Here is an 18,393-nt window from a genome sequence, read left to right on the forward strand (position 1 = left end):
CTCACTGTTGTAAATCAATGAATCAATACGGAAATATCAATAAAGCTTTTTTTGTCATCTCAGGTAAAAGAAAATCTCTAAAGCTCTAAAAGCTCTAAAAACATGATGCCGTCAAACTGGTGACAGAGACATGATCAGATTATCTAAACATCTTTATTTGGAGAATAATCCAAGTTGAACGCACTTAAATGTTAAATATATTCCCTCATAAAACCAGAGAAGGGCATATTTTTATGGGTGTTTACAACACAAAGTTTGCAGAATATTTGTATAGTTTCATTTTGTTTTTTCCCTCAATTAAGAGCAAAAAATTAAACTTTTCTAGAGATGGAACATCCTAAAATCCTCAAAACATCCTAAATACAAGAAACTTCCTAAAATCCCAGAAATATTCTAAAAACCCGAGAAAAGTTCGAAAGTCCAAGATTTGTCCTAAAATCCTAGAAACATCCTGAAATCCGATAAAATATCCTAAAATCCGGGAAATGTCCTAAAATCATATCCTAAAACCCTAGTCCAAGATACTGTATGCCCTAAAATCCAAAATATGCCCTAAAATCCTAGAAACATCCTAAAATCCTAGAAATGTTCTAAAGTCCAAGATATGTCCTAAAATCCTAGAAACATCCTAAAATCCCACAAATGTCCTAAAATCCGAGAGATGTCCTAAAATCTGGGAAATGTCCTAAAATCAGGATGTTTCCATTTCTGTCAACATCTCCCCTGAATCCTACACACTGGAGCTTTAAAGTTACGTTTTTCATCATCTTCTACACTGCGTCTTTTTCTACATTTTGCACGTTGTATTTACTCACAGTGCAGTACAGACAAAACCTGCAAGTTGCTGATTAAACAAATCCCCTGACTGGTCAACAACGTGCAGCTCACATTAAAAATAAATACAGATCTCCATGGTCAGTTTGTCCAGTGACTCTTCCAGTAAAGTGTATTTAAACAACATGACCGCATGTTCTACTTGTGTGATTCTACTCTAAAAGATCTCACAACTTGCAAATCCCCACTGCAGTAAACTTCAAACAGCAGCCAGATCGTTGAGTAAATCAGCTGCGACCACCTCGACTTCGACACATTTCTGAGCAAACCAGCCAGTTATGATTCCCGACGCACGTCGATGTTACAGTAAATACAGCAGACGAGTTTACTTTTACTCAGTCAGACGAGCAAAGGTCAAAATATTGCACAATCAGTCACCCGGGCAAACAAAACCAGTGAGAGGAAGGCAGAAGAGGCAACGTCTGAGATTCGGGTTATCGCAGGAGGGTCAGGTGAGCCAGGGACAGAAAAAAACCTGGAAAGCTTTGCATCAAAACACAAGACGATCTGAATCGGACTGGAAGAGCGTACGAGCGGCAGGTGAGGAAAAGGGCAGGAAGGGCCAGGTGAGGGGAGCGAGGAGGAGGAATCTGACATGACAGAAGACAGATGCCAGGAAACGTCCACAGGGACATTTTCTGGCACATTCGTTCCCAGAATTGGACGCTTTACGCCACTTTCACTCTGTTTGCTGTTACTGGAAGACAGAGCGCTTCGTTTAAAAACTTATCTCAAAGTACGAGAAGAGTTTGTCAAAATGTGCTCCAGAATCTGTCTTTAAATCAACAAAGCTGTTTTTTGGTAGTTTCCAGAGGCGGCGAGTCACGCTGGACGCCCCTAAGTTGCATAGATTACTGACTTTCGGACATTTCAAGAATTAAGGGTGTTTCACAGATTTAAAACATGTTTCAGATTTTGGGACATTTCTAGGATTTTTATACATTACAGGACATTTCTTGGAATTTAGAACATTTCTAGGATTTCAAGACATTTAATGGAATTAGGAGATTTCTTAGATTTTAGGACGTTTCCAGGAGTCTGGAGCATTAGGACATTTCGCAGATGTTAGAACATTTTACAGATTTTGGGACATTATTTTAGGACAGGTGGGACAGCACGCGTGTTGGTTCAGGGCATTGAATCAGTGGTCTGACCTTAAAAGAGGTTAGTCATCTCTCAGGAAACCAGGTCCAGGCTGTTTCATCCACAGAAACAGTTATTCACGGTACACAGAACATTCCCCAGGGAGTCCAAACTCTCCCGTCTGAATTAGACTGGAACATTTCAGCACATTCGTCCATCCCACTCCTCCCAGCTGTCACTTCTCCTGTCAATCCACCATCATCCATTCATCATCATCCATCCACCCATTCATGCTCTCCGCTTTCCCGCCCCCCCAGCACACTGGACGACCCTCCACTCCTCCGCTGAGGCTCGCCACACGAGTGAGGAAGCAGCTTATGGAGCTTAGTTCTGCAAAGAGACATCACCACCTACTTTATCCCGTCTGATGACTCTCTGGAGATGGTTAACCCTTGCATCAACATACACACACACACACACACACACACACACACACACACACACACACACACACACACACACATACACACACAATAACTCCTGGTAAAGCCAACTGAGATATAAGAGTAATCTGGTGTTCATCCTGACATGTGTAGCCGAAAGCTTTGACGTCAGAGTTTTCTAGAAATGACTAGTCTGTGTAGAGGAGGACGAGGAGGCAGGACAACAAAACACATGAGAGTGAAAGACTCGATGGCTTTCACATCGTACACAAGTAGGTCGAGGGATGAAAAAAGGAGGGATGCTGTTAGTCATAAGGAGGCATCTGTTTAAAGATGCTTAACATGAGGCTCAACGGATGGAAATATCACACGGGCTGTCCGCCACTTTGACTTGAATATGTCAACAACTATTTGATGGATTGCAATGAAATGCGGTTAAAAAACATAATAATTATTATTAATAAACTGAACACAATAAATAAATAAATTATTTTTGATAAATAAATAATAAAATAATAATAATAATAATACATTTTTAAAAACTTTCTCCAGCACCACCATGGCTCAAGTTTTAATAAGTCAGCTGCAAGGCAGCAGACATCACCACTGCACACACTGTTCGACACGAACATTGGCGGATATTTTTTCACAAGAATTTTGGCGATTTTACAGCGATAAAAGATATTCTTTAATGAGAGCTCAAAGTATTTTCAAAAATGTTTGTAGCAACTAAAGCGGGTATTTTTTAATAACAGTTTGAAAAACTATGGCAAAAAAAAATGTAAAAAATTTAACAGAAGTTTGAGAAATTTACAGCAATAGAGCCAATACTTTTTAATGAGATTTGGGGCATTTTCAATTATGTTTGTAGTGACAGAATCAGCTTACTTTTAACAGGAGTTTGGTAAAATTTACAGCAACTAAAGCATATATTTTTCAACAAGATTTTTGGAAACTTAGGTCTATTTTTAAATTTCAGGGCATTTTCAACAATGTTTAAAGTGACAAAAGCTAATATTTTTCAGCGAGAGGCCAGAACATTTTCAGCTCCATATGTATATACGACATAGTTTCTAGGTTATTTCCAGTCATATATTATAGCAACAAAAGCAGGAATTTTTTAACGTTTTGGGATATTTACAGCTGTGTTATAGCGACAACGAGGGGTTTGGAGCATTTCCCATCCATTTACCAAGTAAATAAAATAAGTCAAAATAAAATAATAGAGATGGTTGTCAGCATCTCTGCTAAACATCATCGTGTCAGTGTTGTCAGTGTGAAGAGTTTTGTGCAGCTTCACAGAGTCGTGAGCGTGGCTGTGTGGATCTGTGTGGATTTGAGGCTCCCTGGTGGCCTCTGGCTTAAAGCTGATGAACTGAAATCCAGCCGGGGACCTTTGTTGCATGTAATCCCCCATCTCTCTATCTCTCTCTCTCTCTCTCTCTCTCTCTCTCTCTCTCTCTCTTTCTCCATTTCCCATCCATCTCTCTCTCAAAAAGACAATTTTGAAGAAATCTGTTAGGATTTCAGTGATAATGTCGTTAGACCGCGAGTATGTAATTATTTTAAAAAAAAAGACATTAAATGTAATGGCAGTTATAATTAGCAGCTTGTGGCCATCTGTGTGTTTGTGTGTGTGTGTGTGTGTGTGTGTGTGTGTGTGTGTGTGTGTGTGTGCGGATGACAGGAGTGCTCTGCATGACAAGTTCAGTACAGGAGCAAACACCCATATGGTGAGTGTAAATCACAGATTCTGAGTGTCTCTTAGCGTGTGTTTATACACCAGAGGCAGCGCTGAAGCCACTAAACAGAACACAAACCTCAGGCGGACAGTCTGTCTGTGTGTGTGTCTGTCTACTGTATGTGTGTGTGTGTCTGAAGACAGAGATGAAATAATGAGGAGAAACAAGGTCAGAGATGAACCGACACCCCATCCTGTGAGAGGAGTCATCACATATGACATGCTCATCTGTCAACATTCAATCTCGCTTCAAAACAGTCTGTAAACATCATCATTGTTCACGTCGTTCACATTTACAGCCCCGAGAAACAATTTCAAGTGTTTCTGTCTGTCAAGATGACCGTGTGTCAGATCAGGCGGTTATTTCTTGCCGTGATTTGACCAAGACGACGCGTTTGTGCCCAATCATCGCTTATTTCCGGGCCACACTGCATACATGAGCAGCGCGTGACTGCTACCTTGCTGAACTGCTGCTGTTCGCACCCTTGCAGCATTCACACAGGCAGCGCTGTTGCTGCAAAGCTGCCTGCTGCTTTAACTATTATTTTCACATTAAAAAACAGACAATCCACTCATTTATGCCGCTGTATTATCACCAACTTGCAAAAAGTGTTTACAGCTGAATGTATTCTGTCCTTAAAAGTGTTAAAAACTTAATTTAATGATTATTTAAAAGCAACATTCAGAACATGTTATTATTAAGGACTAAGATTAGAGAATATCTTCTTAATGAAAATATAATGTAATGTGACATGTAAACGATTAAAAAAAAACATTTTAACATGTTTTTATGTAAATAGGGAATGTTATCCTAACTTTTAAAATAAATTTCTGGGAATTAAAAAAACCTTGCTACTGAAAACAATTCTTAAACATTGCATTGGTTTCATTGTACTATTTAAAGAACATTTTTAGAACCAAAAATCCCAAGCTGGGAAAACTCCTTTTTTTATTAACTGCTTTTTTCAAGATACTTTTAAGCTCACTTAAACTTTTTATTTTATTTTATTCTATTCTATCTTATTTTTTGTTTTAAATGTATTTATTTATTTATTTGCATTAAGGCTGCACTGATGCCACTTTTACTCTTACGTTTTCATTTGGTTTCAATAATTCAAAAAACAAAAAAAAAACAGTTTCTCATCTGGCATCACTGTATCAGGACCCTCAAATTATTTTCATTTTTTTTTAATGGTTTAAAAAGGGGCGTCTATGGAGCATCCATCAGAAATAAAGAGTATCTGGTGGTGGTGTGTGTCTGGAGTTTTTGCCTCTGAGGTCTCTGGCAGAATATCCAGGTCACAGAGGAAACACCCTCACACAGCAGCGTATGAAAATGTCGTAGTAGTTTTCCGTTTACAGCTGTGTTTGTGTGACACACACTTACACATAAATACACATCTCCCCCCCCGCCCGTTCTTTCTGGCTGCGAACAATTTCAAGTGTGCTCGTGACATCCAGCTAGTCTGGAGCCCACGGTGGATCTGTGCGGCACATCTGCTGTTCCCGCTGAGAGAATTCCTGAGCGTTAACAATAATGCCTCAGCTGCAGATCTGAGGAGGAGGAAAGTCAATTACTGGACATTTCAACCGTCCAAATTGTTAAACGCTCGGGCAAATGAGTTCATGTGGATCGTGTCCTTACTGGAAGTGATGGGGAAATGGGAAATTCATGAATTTCAAGTGATTGCTCTGATGGATTAGGTCCGAATGGACTTGACCTCGACCCTGAAACCGATTTATGATGAGAGAGGCAATTTCACCGCACTTAGGCTGGACAGGTGCCCAAATAAAATCTATCAGTAATATACATCACTGACTTTTATTACTTCACACAGTGGCTTTGTGTGTCAGGTGCATATACATTTGGTGTGTACATACGTTCTATTTAATGGTACAAAATGCTACATATTTATTTAAGTTTAATTTAAGTAGGTTGGTCCCATTGACAGGACAGTCAGCAGTGAGAAGACAAAGTTGCAGAGACACAAAGGGGGACAAAATCACAATCCACAGGCACCAAAATTTGCATTAAAAGAGAATTATGAGTCAAAAGAGCACTTTCTGGGGGTCAGCAAAAAAAAGAAAAAAAAACATAGAGAAAAGGCAATTAGCGACTTAACAAGAAATGACCCAAATGTTAGCAAGATATTGGTAAAAAACAGAAATAATAAAATAATAATAATAATATTATAATTATTAATTGTTATTATTATTAATATTATTATTATTATTATTAGATTATTATTATTATTATTATTATTTTTAGACAATATTTTCTGTGGCTTAATTTTAATAATGAATTTTAATAATTATTTTCTATATTTTTCTTAATATTTTACCCTTGTTTTATGATTATAATTTATATCTCTATATTTTTAGGCTAATTTTAAGGTAATTTCTTTTTTTTATTGTAGTTTGCAGGATATTTTATTTGAGTTGCTGACTGCTCTCATAAATGATGCTTAAATCATTCCTATCCTTATTTTTTGGATTCTAGGCAATGCTTGGAGCATTTATGTTTTTGTAATTTGGGAGAGTTGGCCCTTCAACAGACTGAGTTAAATTTAACTTACATTATCTTAAACAGCTGAAGTCTAATTAACCTCATACTGACAGCAGCTATTTTGCCGCTGAGCTGTTTCGCTCGTAAAAGCAGCACTCGAGACAATTAAGTCTTGAACGCCAACATCTCAAAAAGCACAGACACGACACGAAAAAAAAAAAAAAAAAACCCACAGTAGGAAATATTTCCCCTGAGTTCAGCAGGCAGGGGGTGTTGAGTCGGCGTGAAGCGTCTCTGCTGAAGCACATTAGCCACATCAGTCAGCACCTGAGCGCTCAGCGGCCGCTATAATCCACCGCCACCCACCTCACACACAATACAGTCAATACAGCTGATTGGGGGTCAAAAGGAGCATTCAGCGAGGATTACAGGGAGCATGGGAAAGAGGAGGGGGGCTCAATAATGTCGACTGTGGCTGAGGATGATAGAGCAAATAAAAAAGTGAGTGTTCCAGTATTGCAAATCGATTTCACGCACACTCTGAGCTTCCTTTTCTTCCTCTTCTCTCTCAGCTTTGACTTCACTGCTGCTGCTTCTTCACTCTCTTCACTGGATCCTCGTAAAGTACAAAACAGACGCAAGACTCTGCCGATCACATACAAGCCTCTACACGGTTTTACACCTTTACACATCTCCAAATTCTTGCATATAGCAGCTGTACGCCACTCTGATCAACCAGACAGGGTCTCCTGTTCACACCTCGCTCCCTCTGCACATCCATGGCAGATCATGCTTTCACCTTTAGCCATAACTCCATAAACTGCCTCAAAAAACTTGTCAAAACCTCTTTGTACCAACACGCCTTTCATGGATAGGCGCTATACTTCATTTTTGTCCTCTGTATTTGTGTTTTCTTCTTGTTTACAGATGTTTGTCTCTTATATTTCTACATCTGTATGCTGCAAAGCAATTTCTGACTTTGTTTTTAAAGACTCTATATAACCTGAAGAAGTGTGCAAAGGTATGCAAAGGACAATCATTTTTTTAAAGAAACAGTTCAATATTTTGATAAATACGCTTATTTGCCGTCTTGCCAAGAATTAGATGCTAAAATCAATATCACCTCTCTTATGTCTGTTATATATGAAAATACAGCCAAGCTCCAATGATGTCCAGCTCAGTAACCTCTTATATATGAAACATTAAGGAGATTTTTAAATGGTTTTATGCTCTCAGCTGTTTTTTGTCGAGGTTTTTGTATGTTTCCTTGGGTCAATATGTTGATATGATGAAATCACCCACCTACAGCTTATAGCATAATGACGTTAAATTATCATTTTCTCCTTGAAACCTGCGCCCTCAGGTTTGTGTGCAAACCTTAAGATGTTCATATATCTCCAAAGCGGCTGAATGGATTTTTTACAGTAGCAAAAACTGTGTTTTTGCCTGATATCAGATCAGATCAGATCAGATCTTTTTTTCAGAATTAGTCAACTTAAACTCAGCTGAGGGGGCATATTCAAAGTCTGGGACCCAAACAAGAACACAAATAATCAAATATAAAGCTTGATTCTTGCAGTGATGTATTTTCAACTAGTTTTTGAAAAAATAAAAAAATGGGGCGAAAATAAATGTATTATTAGAATTTCAATATGTTAAGGAAAAATACAAATATAATCAAACTGAGTTTGAACATTCTGCAGAGAAGCGTGGCAATAAATATTTGTAAACCTTTAAAATCAGCTGGACTTCCAGCCAAGGGACAGTTAGCTTAGCTTAGCATAAAGACTGGAAACAGGGGGAAACTGCTAGCCTGGCTCTTGCTGACGGTAACAATAATAATAATATTTGCTTAATTCAGACAAAATTCAAAGTGAAAACTTAATTTTTTTCCTGACTATATACTTATTTAGTGTTTTGCAGAAAAAATGGACTCCATGCTCATTACTTTACAACAGACTGTATAAAAATGATCCGAAACGTCTTTCACCCCCTGGTGGCCAGCTGCAGTATAGGCCATAAACCCCGCCCCCTCCATGTAAGTGAATGGGACATGTGTGTACAACGTACACGCCAAAAAACCAAAGATGGTTTCTGTCATTTTAGGTATCCTTATCTCACTATTGTTTGTTGAAGTGTAAATTTTTCTCATAAGTTTAGTTCTGAAGAGTTATTTGACGCCATAAAACGGGAGGTTGGATGTCCTGATTGACAGCTGTGTGTGCCAATCTGTGTGTTTGTGTTCAATAATTGGGTCAAATGGGCGAATGGGCAGGAGCTTGATGCCGATGAAATTGCTGTTGCGCAGAATTTGGCTCCAAATTACGTCACAACCACAAATTTGCTCACATGATGTGTTTGTGTTTATAAAAATAATAATGCCACTGTGGATGATGAAAAGATAAATTCTCATCATATATTTATATACACAGAAATAATCTATAACAGCAGTCATTTACACAGAGAATATGTTAGTTAAATGTTTAAGATGTATATATTTTGTCGGCTTATATTTTATGAAAATAAGACAAATATAAAAATACAAAAACATTAAATATATATATATATATATATATATATATATATATATATATATGGCTTGTATAACATTATCAAATTTTGTAAGTAGGCTGTGGCTGGCTGTGGGCATCATGCATCCTAGTATGTATGTAACTCAGGTGACATCAGCTATGTGTGAATATGGTATTTTGTAGAAATAAGACATAAAAATCAAAATGATCAGAAAATAATGATATACATTTTTCCAGTCAAAAATCATGTCAAAATTGGTTTTACATTTAAGTAATTGAGAGGATATATATATATATATCTAAATTGAATTTTTGTAATAGATGGATGATGATTTTAAAATTATTTTATTGAAAATTGATAAGCAATGAGATGGTTTAACTGTAACTTTGGAAAAATTCAAAAAATGTTCAGGCTGCGAGCCAACCATACATTTTTAAAAAAGTTCAATCAAAAGATGATTTTTCTATCAGAGAAAAACTACATTAATGAAAATGTAATTGTTTTAGAATAAATATCCGTCTTACCCGAGGCGTTTTTTTACACAGATCTGTTGATGTTCTTTTCTTTCTGTCGAGATTTAAGCTGCTTCAGTTCAGTGTGACTCAAAATGAACCGCCAGCAGCTCCGTCTCAGCATCCAGCATCCTCTCCGGTACTCTGCTCCTCACTGCCAGCCTCCTTCACTCTCAGTGGAGTCTGAGCCTCGCTCCGCCTCCCCCCCCCCCTCTCCCCCTCTCTCCCTCTCTCTCTCTCTGTTTAACTAAACCGTCCACTCTCATCTCATCAGCAGAAGACAAAATGGTGATGCCACTATTGTTGGCACAATAAGGAGGGAAAAAAAAGCCTGAATACCATTTTTTTTCTGCTGCAACTTGTACTCTGTCAGTGATGGAAAGTAACTAAAGGTACTGTATTTGAGTATTTCCTTTCAATGCCATTTAAAACTGCAACTCTGCTTAACTTCAGTGTCAAATATTAGTTATAATATTTAACACTGAAGTTAAGCAATACCTTAAGTAACTAATAATATAGTTATTAGTTATGATATTGCAAAAAAAAAAACAACAACAACATATGATGAGGTAGTTGTACAATGAAGTGCCAAAGACTAAACCTGCAGTTCCCACGCATGTTGACATGTGGCTGCTTAAAAAAAAGAAAAAAGTCTGCCTTTGGTTAAGTTTATTTAAATTCGTCGTATGGTATCAAATGGATTAGCGTCTTTACAGGTTAGGTTAGTTTTAGGAATCACGGTTCGGCATCGTCCAACCACGCGCAAACGACTGATTGGACCAGCGTATCATAACAACGCCGCTGGTTCTGTCCGACTGTGTGTCTCATCTGACGCCATGTTCCACTCTTTCAGTGTCCTTCTGCATCAGCTGTTTACCTTTCCGTGATGTCAACAAATGCACACGGTGGGATGAAGCAGCACGCTCCTTATGTTTACACAACAGTGCGGACTGTCACGACGAGGAGGATTAGGCAACAAAGTCACGGACGGTTAGATTTAAGCAAAAAGGCGTGGTAAGGTGCAGAAAAACACACATCCAAAAATGCCGTCCAGCCACGTTCCAGGTGGACGCGGAAGGCGGCTTTTGGCGTTGCATTCGCCAAAACACTGACAGAGCGGCGCTATTTGACGGGTTCGGAGTGAGAACGGACGAGAATTCAGGTGCATTACTTTTTATAGGAATGTATTAGAGCTTAGCTTTGTCTTCTGTCCTCTCCTATTGATCACGTGATGACCCCTGAGATGTATCTGGTGACCCGTTTATAGGGGCCCAACCCCTAGAGTGGGAACCGCTGGACTTAATTAGCCAACTATATATAAAAAAAAACTGTCTCCATCAGTAACATGCTGCTCTAATATTGATGTATTAACAATCTAATTATGTGAAAATCAGATATCACAGATGCATCTGCAAGAAATGTGACACAAAGTAAATATTTTTTTGATAATTCTTCTATTTAAGATAGATTTTTAATTCTAAACTTTTATTTAAATGCTTCAAAACCTGAGCAAAAACACAGGAAGCAGGCAATTAACAACTTAAGTTGATATGATCCCCAAAATTTGCAAAAAAAAAAAAAAAAACCCAAACATACAAAAAAAGTAAAAAAAACAAACAGAAAATATGCAAAAATTATTATTATTATTATTATTATTATTATTATTATTATTATTATTATTATTATTTTGTAAGATAGCTTTAAATATATAAATTTTAAGAATTATAACTGTAGTTTTGTGTAAAATGTTTTTGAGATAATATTTATTACCCCCCTGTCCTCCCCAAGCTAATTTTCAGGGCTTTGTCTCGTCACATTTTACAATTTTTTTTAACCAACATTTTTGTCAAGTTGCTCATAGCTTTTTTTCTTATCATTTTATTTAAAGAAATCCCTTTTCTCAGGTTTCAGGGGTTAAAATGGCACAAGAAATGTCCATCCAGGTGTTAAAGGGTTAATGGAGCATTTTGAAATTAATGTACATTTAATATTGGATCAAAGTTTTCCTGCGGCACTAAAATATTCTACAATCACCAACTAAACTATCAAATGTCGTTTTTCTTGTCTGATAGATTGAATGTGCCGTTCCCTCTGCGACTGTACGAGCGTGTATTCATGCGCCATATGGGAATACTTTCTAATAGATCTATTTTTGGTCCTTTATTTCCCCTGAAGCCAAACAGCTGCACTTATTATGTGCAATACAATACAAATCCAATAGGCCTGCATGCACTGTGCAATTAGAGCCCATAATGATTATGTAATTCTATTATTCAGAAAACGTAGCCAAGAGTTAACCTTAAGCCATTTACTCCAACGGTCAGTGGAGCAACGTTACTCATGTTACGCTGACATGCGAAATCGACATGTCACGGTGTCATAGCGACAGACTGTGGCAGCTCTGGGATTTAGTCTATTAGCTCTATTTGGATGCTTTTTTGTGCACTCTGGCACCTTATTTACCCTGAAAAATCTTATTTTAATTATGAACTGTGATGTTAAAAATAATAATATCTGTTAGTAATGAGTACTGAGTAGAAACAGAGTACTTTGCAAAAGCTATCATTAAAAATATATTGATTTGTAGCAAAATAGTCTCTATTTGTTAAAAGTCATATCAAAGCAGAAAGTGCATCAAACTAAGAATATTTAGTCAAATAACATCAAGTATCATTATTAGAGACTGACAGTTATTTATGAGGAGAGGAGCTGGTGCAAACAGAGGGAGGCGTGTCAGAGTATTTTAAGCACTGGGAATGGACTTTTTTGGTTTTCTTTGTTTTTTGTTGTTGTTTTTTTTTTGTTTTTTTTGGCTTATGGGAGGAGCAGGCAATTTTTTTTTAAGAAAACATACATTTCAAACTTTTTTCTTTTTTTCTTCTGGAGATTTGAAAAATTATATTAATTCTTAGAGACTTTTTAGGAAAACATGCTTTACAAGCAAGAGGGCCTGTTAAATTAGACAAAAAAACCACCTAAAATTACAGGTATATTTTCTATTATTTTTTTTTTGAAAATTTTATTTTCTTTTAAATTTATTTAATTATTTAATTTATTTATTCAATTTTTAAATTTTTGGCATTTTTTTTCCTTTTGAAATTTTGGTGATTTTTTTTTTATGTTGAGTTTATTCTTTAAAACTTCTTTTTTTTTAATTGTAAAAGAAAATTGTCAATTTTCTTTTTTACATATAATATTCATTTAATTTTCTTTTTTTTTCTCTTTAAAACTTTTTAGTGATTCTTTTTTTGTTTAAACATTTTTGATGACTTCTTATAAAATGTTTGCCAATTTCTTTTTTCTTTTCTTTTTTCTATTTTTGGGTGGTTTTTAAAGAAAACGTGCCTTCGAAACCCACAAGCCCACCAAAATAAAAATTACAGATTTACATCATCATTTATCACACCGAGAAACTGTAAAAATGTAACGTAACAAAATTATCATTCGATATTCAAAGTCCTTGAACACATCTCGTGTATCCGCAAAACCCAGCCACCTCCTTTGATAAATAAAGCACCGTCCCTAAGGCCTTCTCCTATTTATCAAACTATTTATTTAGATCTGAGGTCTGTGATTTATGAATTTTGGATGCTGAGTCTCAGAGGACCGTTTTCTGTCCTCCAAAGGTTCAGTTAAAAGTGAAGGAGTCATGCAGGGCGTGCAGCAGCGTCCGGCCTGCTGTTGCCCTCTTGTGGCTCCTTCGTTGTCTAATAACGTGCCGGTGGCCTCTCCGCCACTTTGCGCCTGCTGTGTAATTACGCTACACTGAACACTTAATTGGCCAAACATGTCGCCGGCTCAGACGTTTGCACAAAACCCAATGTTAACTCAACCTTGAGAATGTGCCAAAACAGGCTTTTTGTGAGGAGAGTGTCAGTTCATGAGGCAGAACGTGAGTTTGAGGTCTGCTGATTAAAGAAATGAAATTCAGAAACTATAATCAGACCTCAGCATGCTCTTCTCTCTGTCTGAACGTCAGGTTAAGATGATGGACACAGGTATTACAGCACTGCATCTGCTCAACAAATAAAATAAAATAAAATAAAATAAAATAAAATAAAATAAAATAAAATAAAATAAAATAAAATAAAATAAAAAAAAATAAAATAAAATAAAAAAATTAATTATTATTATTAATTATTTATTCATTTATGTAAGAATATTCCGTTACAAGTCAAAATAGAGGGGTTTTTTGAGGTTTTTTTTTTTTTTTTTTTAGATAAAACCATTAACTGATTCATTCATTTTTTTTTTTTTTGTTTATTTGCTTTCATTATTATTATTATTGTTATTGTTATTATTATTATTATTATTATTATTATTATTATTATTATTATTATTATTATTATTATTATTATTATTATCATTATACATCTATTTACATATGAATCAAGACCATGACATAAACAAAAGGAGGAGCCCCATGCATGACCAAATCTCCCCCAAAAACAAATGACACACACACACACACACACACACACAGTGAAAGTCTACTTTATGAGATCATGTGTGTGTTTGTGTGCTGTTGTTTTCACCACCAGTTCCCTAATTAAACTTCAGCTATTAGCTCGAGGTGTTTAATGTCTGATTCTTTCCTCACATACACATTTACATAATTAAGTGCCGGTTATGCAAACACATTAATTACATAAGAGGAGACCTGCATATCAGCGGAGCAGTACCTCAGCGCCGCCTGTCAGTATTAACTTGATAAAGTGCACAGCAGCAGAGAGCTGCACAAAATGGGGAGCTGCGGGGATAAAACTGGAGTTGCGTTTGTGCAGCGGTCAGACAAGAGGCTGGCCAAAGGGCTGCCCGTGAGAGAGTAATCCCAAATGCTGCACAGCCATAACAAGATAAGAGTGTGTAATTATAGAGATGAACAGCGGGCATGCTCATGAGGGTAAATTAAGTCATAACAAACAGGCAGTTTAAACTTCGCCAATGCTGGAACAAGAGGAGACGTCAGGAAGGCTTCGGGCTTTATGAATCATCCTCATTTTAGAGGATGCAGATGTCATTTTTTGTGCTTTTAAGGAACAGCGAGGTTTTTCTACTCCAAAAACAAGGAGAAATGACATTAAAAAGCCATTATTTTAGTGGCTACATTATTAAAAAGGAGTTTTGACCCTTGCTGGTTTCCCTGATAAAGACCTGCAGTTGTCAAAACATGTTGGAGTTTTTAATAGGCTTTATAATGTAATTCCTCCATGTTTTTCTGGTTTTTCACACTTTTGAAGTGCCTGGATGTCCTTCCTGTTTATCCTGAAAGGTTTTTTATCAACGTTTGATCATCAGCCTACAGAGCAACCACTCATTACTCTCTTTTTCAAGGTCTTTCAGCTGTTCTGCAACAACAAGGCTCAATCCGAAAACACCCGTTGCCCCTAAAACTTAGCTCTACCTTCTGTTTTGCACATTCATGCCTCGAGGTACGTTGTCCTGATTCTTGTTGGGACAGAGTGTAAAGTTTCAGGGCTACATGGCCCTCAAAATAGAAGTTTTTTCAGAGGTGCACTCCAAAAATGTTGTGAGAAATTGTCTTGTGAATCATTGGCTGCACATGCAACAACAACAACCAAAAAACATAACACCATGCAGGTGTATGCGTCTGTGTATCAGCCGAGTTGCACATAAAGTTTGAATCCATGTCTGTGAAAACAGACGCTTCACACACAGAAGATCTCTACGAACAGCACATTTTTAAGGTGGTTTTCTCAATCATACAGGGACACTTAATCCTTCAGACTGGCAGAAAAGATCTGCCAAATTCGGATATTTTCACCAGACAGTTTAGCAGTGATGCTGTTGCTCTGGTTGAAAGACAAATTTTAAAGGAGGACGAGGAGAAACCAGACGAATGAAAGACCAGCGGGACAGAAAACCACAGAAGACAGGGAGGCTTCGTTAATGACAAACGACGGATAAATGCCAAATTCATGACCGTGCATGCTGAGAGCTTAAGGTCAGTGACGTGTGTGCTGTGTCTGAGTGTGCCTGAGTGTGTGTGTGTGTGTGTGTGTGTGTGTGTGTGTGTGTGTGACTTCCTGCCTGCTCTGCATGCAAACGTACACGTCTGTGTTCAGTAATGTCATTAATAACCCTGGGTCTGAGGTCCTTCAGAGAAACTGTCCAGATGCTGCGTGTTTGCTCTTTAGGCCTGCATGCCCAGAAGTGTGTGTGTGTGTGTGTGTGTGTGTGTGTGTGTGTGTGTGTGTGTGTGTGTGTGTGTGTGTGTGTGTGTGTGTGTGTGTGTGTGTGTGTGTGTGGCAGGGATGTCATAACCCATCAGCTTGTGTCCCTGGTGGTGGCATCATGCATGAAACAACCTAGTGGAACAGTTTTGGCAAAACGCTGAGTCTCGTGAGTAAGTGGTCGCCGTCTGGAAAAATAAATAATAAAAAAAGGCGTCCTGAAGCGAACCTCAAACTGTCCCCGAGGACTTTGTCCGTCTGACAGGAAGAAACCAAGAGAAGAAGAGAGCGCCGAGATGAGAGGAAAAATATGCCGAAAAAAAAAGAGACAAAAATACAAGAATTAAAGCTAAAGCTGTATTGATCCTGCCTTTTAATTTTATTTGTATTAATTTTATTTTATTAATATTATATTTTTTATATATATTTTTTATATTAATTTATTCTTTTTTATTATCTATCTAGTCATTATTGTTTATTATTATTATCATCATCATCATTATTTATTATCTGAGGGAATGTGTGACTGCATGAGGGTATATATTTGTACATTGATAAACATGTTTTAATATACACTTGAAATTTCAATAAAAAATATTGGTTAAAAAAGAGATGGGTGGTGTTGGTTTTTGTGTGTTTAGGGGAAATCTTGTTTGCACTTGCGTAAAAACATGAGCACACGAGCATATGACTTGTTTTTTGCAGCGTCAGTATTGTGCGTGCAGCGTGCAGTGTATGAAATGAGGTCATAACTGTTATCATCACCCTATAAATGCAGGCAGACTCGATCTGACAAATAAAATGCATCGCTGCTTCACCCTGCGCTGCATCTCTGTCTCTGCATGTGAGTCATCCAGCAGATATACAGTGACGAGTGCGGCTGGGGTAAAAAAAAATCAGCCAACTGTGTGAAGATAGGTGGACACACTGTGAAAATACTACACTACAAGGAAAATTTGGGGACCGGTAGACACAAAATACAGAGCAGGAGAGTGAACGTTTGAGTAAAAAGTTAAAAATAAGACAAATATTGTATGATAATGTTGTTCCATGTCTGCTGGATGCACAACTTTTGATTGTGTTCCCCATAAAAATGTTATAAAATGATTAAATGTCAATTAATAATAGACCTTTTAAAATGCAGCGCATGTGTAAAAGTTAGAAATGCTGTTTTAAGCAAACATGGAAAACATAATTATTTTGATTAAATTTTGTTTTTACCGATTCTTGAGGCAGCAGCAGCAGCAGCAGAGTCTTCTTGAATCATCCCCATCGTGGATCTTTTCCCAAAATTTTTTAGGTTTTCAGGGCAAACCATCCGTATCTTTTCCACGTCTTCATCACCATCGTTTCCAGTAATGAGCCCTCGGAAACAAACAAAACACAGTCAAGCACAAAACAGCAACTTCGGGCTTTTTGGTTCCCTAACTCACACAAATGTTTGATATAATAATAAACTTTTAACCCAATTACGTGAACAACAAGTGTTTCTTTCACATATGTGGGCAGAAGGCAACAAGCAATTTAACAAGACATGACCAAAAAAAATGAACAAAAAATGAATCAAAAAATTACAAGAAATGTATCTGAAAATATGCAACACAAAAAAAGTAAAAACCAAAAAATGAAAATGCAAAAAGTACTAAAAAAAAAGAAAAAAATGTCTTATATATTGTGTTATATTTTTTGTGCAACCTAATTTTAATTAAAAATAAATATAATAATAAATATTTGATCATTTTTCTAATATCTCCCCCTCTTTTTTAAAACTATATTTTAGTCATTTTCTTTTCACATTCCAATATTTTTTTTTGCAATTTGTGGGTGATTTTATGCAAAGTTGATAATGGCGTTTATCCTCATGTTACTGGAAGAAATCAAAACTTTTTCTTCAGGTTTAAAAGGATCAAACAGCTTGTGAGAAGTGTTTGAAAAAAGCACAAGAAAACAGATGCTGATCCAGGTTTCATTCATCATAAAGTATTACAACTTTAATTATTTAATTTGTAACATGGGGCAGAAATTTAAGCGCAGAGTGAGTCTTAATAAATAAACATTTCTGTAAAGAGGTTTCTGCTTTGAGAACATATAATTTAAATAAAAATACTCAGATTTAATGAGAAGATGAAGGTGTGTGAGCTTACTGACGCGTAGAAAAGAAAGTTTCAGGTGTCAGAGACAAAAAGCGCAGAGCACCAGCATGAGGAGCGGCAGGTGGAGCTGGTCTGGTGTGTAAATCCTGGAGGGCTGATTGGGGGATGAGGAGCAGGTGAGCAGGTGGACGGAGGAGTCAGGTGACTGGAGGGAGAGTCTGGGGACATCTGGTGGACTACTGGAGAACAGCAAGTCTAAACTCTTATTTCATACTTGTAATTGTTGCTGTTGATTGTCTGTTTAAACCAAAATATCTTAAACCCACTAAAAAAAAGATTAATGCACGTGTGTGTATCTCAGCAGAAATTCATTCGGGACGATTTAAAGTGAAGCCGAAAGCCCAGATCACATGCTACAAAACTTAACCGTTAATTTAATCTTAAATGGCAGAAAA

The 18,393-nt window shown here is 36.9% G+C and overlaps 1 protein-coding gene across 3 annotated transcripts in view; it reads right to left on the bottom strand.

Moving 5' to 3' along the window:
* rph3aa (rabphilin 3A homolog (mouse), a) overlaps positions 1-18,029 on the bottom strand; it is a 38,183-nt gene extending 20,154 nt beyond the window's left edge. The window contains exons 1-2 of one of the 3 annotated variants that reach the window (XM_042509907.1): positions 17,990-18,029; positions 17,067-17,210 (exon numbers count right to left, since the gene is read on the bottom strand). The gene's annotated coding sequence lies outside the window, so the exon portion shown is untranslated. Of the gene's footprint in view, positions 1-1,988; positions 2,181-17,066; positions 17,387-17,989 lie in introns of those variants that run through there. The other 2 variants (XM_042509905.1, XM_042509906.1) reach the window with 2 other exon arrangements.
* Positions 18,030-18,393: the final 364 nt, after the last annotated feature.

Source organism: Plectropomus leopardus, chromosome 20 (genome assembly GCF_008729295.1).
Source record: "Plectropomus leopardus isolate mb chromosome 20, YSFRI_Pleo_2.0, whole genome shotgun sequence".
NCBI classification, from domain to species: Eukaryota; Metazoa; Chordata; class Actinopteri; order Perciformes; family Serranidae; genus Plectropomus; species Plectropomus leopardus.